Here is a 2,601-nt window from a genome sequence, read left to right on the forward strand (position 1 = left end):
ACGATGGAAAGGACGGGTTTTGCTAAGTGTTGTATCCTGATTGCTTTCGGAGTTATTTTAGTTCAAAGTGTTTCTGTTAAAAGTGATGGTAAGTTGTGTAAAACATTTTTGAGATGTAGAAGAGTATGTGAAATGCACAACGAAGTTTATTATTTTTTGTCAATTTAATATATTTTTATTTATCCCTTAAATATTTTCTTTCTCCCTGAAATATATTCTTTCTCCCTTAAATATATTCTTTCTCCCTGAAATATATTCTTTCTCCCTGAAATATATTCTTTCTCCCTGAAATATATTCTTTCTCCATTAAATATATTCTTTCTCCCTGAAATATATTATTTCTCCCTGAAATATATTTTTTCTCCCTTAAATATATTCTTTCTAACTTAAATATATTCTTTCTAACTTAAATATATTCTTTCTAACTTAAATATATTCTTTCCCCCTTAAATATATTCTTTCTCCCTTAAATATATTCTTTCTCCCTGAAATATATTCTTTCTCCCTGAAATATATTCTTTCTCCCTGAAATATATTCTTTCCCCCTTAAATATATTCTTTCTCCTTTAAATATATTATTTCTCCCTTAAATATCTTTATTGTATTTAAAAAAATTACAAACTAAATGCAAATATTAATGTTATAACTTTTGAAGTGTTAAAGATAATTGAGCATCAGCAAAAAGAGTTAATTGTTCAAAGTGGTTTAATCTTGCGTTGATACACAATTTTTAACAATTGTCGTTGACGTTAACTGTGAAGTGAAGGTTACAATAGCAATCGAAGCAAACTCAAAAGTGTCAGTAGCACAACCCTATGTCCCGTAAAATATATTTGGTAATTTTTTTCACCCAATATTCTCCACGTAAGTCAACCATGTGCTTCCTGTTAATAAATTTAGTAGAAAATTGAGAAGGTGTGACATAAGAAAGGTATTTAACTTTGTAATATATAAATCAAAATATGTCTTTGAGAAAGATTTTGGCATTCAAAAAACATCTAACTTATTAATTTGAACACCATAGATACAAATTGTGTATTTTTTATAAGGAACATGCTTTTTAGGTTTTATGTGTTAATTGTTGAGTTCATCTAAATTCATTTAACTGATTGTTTTAGAAATAATTTAGCTAAATTTAGAAAAGGTGTATGATAATGTTTTTTTTTAAAATTTTGCAGAATTAAGCAAACCGTGCGCAAAAGCTGGAGAGGTGAGGTTAGAATGTGCCCCTAATCGAGGATGCAAAACATGTGGTGAGACAGTGTGCACTCTGGAATGCCGAATAAACGGTTGTATTTGTGGAGATGATTTAAGATACAACAAAGATGGGAATTGCGTTCCAGAAAACCAATGTTAATCACAGGAATTTGTTGTTAATTAAAAAAATTGCTTTAAATTAAAGGTTTTTTCAGCATATTTTCATTGGTACTTTATTTTATATCCTTATAATATTTTGTAAAAAAAAAGTATATTTGGTCATCCAATAAAATATCTCTTGATATAAATGCTTACTTTAAAGTTACTTTTCGTTGATGACAAACCAAAAAATGTGTAGCATTTTTAAAATATCCCAAATATAAAATAATCTTAAATGATAATATTTCAATAATATAATAAAATATTTTTATAATTAGTGGACTGAATTTTCAAGTACTTTTTAACTTATTCACTTATCTTTAATTAATGGTCAGTTTTTATCTTCACATGCTTTATTTTTGGCATAAGTGAGAAAAGTATTGTAAAACCAAATAAAATTAAGTGATACATAAACAATGGTTTAAAATTAACACTTTTAATTTCTTTTTCTATCCATCATCTCGGAAAAACTCGTTACACACCTCATTTTTATTTTTATTTTGTTTTTTAAAGTAGTATATGACTATAGCACTGCCTCATTATACGCAAATAGTAGTATTTCCGTATGATTTCAATTGTTAACGAACCTTGTGACTTCAACAACTATACAATATCATCGGTCAAAGCATTGTTTTTTTTAATGCAAATTGTTAAAAACAAATCGTTTATTAAAAAAATAAGTTTTTTAAGTTCATTGAAAAATGTAATGCATGTAAGAAAAGTGGTACAAAAGTAGATCGCTATTTTGAATTCAAAAAAACGGTGAAGACCAAATTATAATACATGTTCCATATTACTATTCTTAAAACTAAATTGTAATAAATTTAAATTTATTTCATAAAGATCAAATAGGATAAACGATAAAGATAACAAAATAGAGTAATTTATCAATTACAGCTAAAAATGTTTTCTAAAAATACTACAATATTAATAAAAAATAAATAAAAAATGCTACAAACTGCAATGCAACCTTATTTGTTTCAAGTCTTTCAACACTTTTAGAACGTTATTTTCGAGTTTGTTCTAGAAGTATGAACCAGCACTCAAAAAATCCGACCACCCGCTTCAGCGTAGGTCGGAAGAAACAAATGATGGGTGTTTAAGGGTTTCTTAAAACAATTTGTACTACGGTTTGTTGTGGGAAACCGTCTTAACCAGATTTTCAATTTTGAGGATTTTTCATGAGCCACGAAGAGATATTACATGAAATAGCTTCTACATACACATTTGACATAGAGGGTCTTT

At 27.2% G+C, this 2,601-nt stretch overlaps 1 long non-coding RNA gene across 2 annotated transcripts; it reads left to right on the forward strand.

Moving 5' to 3' along the window:
• LOC149961106 (uncharacterized) lies at window positions 1–1,358 on the forward strand. 2 transcript variants are annotated; one of them, XR_016479785.1, is made up of 3 exons: window positions 1–88; window positions 1,179–1,243; window positions 1,282–1,357. It is a non-coding gene; the product is annotated as an uncharacterized LOC149961106 (long non-coding RNA). The 2 variants fall into 2 exon arrangements; XR_016479784.1 differs by having other exon boundaries at window positions 1,179–1,358.
• Window positions 1,359–2,601: the final 1,243 nt, after the last annotated feature.

Source organism: Leiobunum rupestre, chromosome 1 (assembly GCF_980474605.1).
Source record: "Leiobunum rupestre chromosome 1, qqLeiRupe1.1.hap1, whole genome shotgun sequence".
NCBI classification, from domain to species: Eukaryota; Metazoa; Arthropoda; class Arachnida; order Opiliones; family Sclerosomatidae; genus Leiobunum; species Leiobunum rupestre.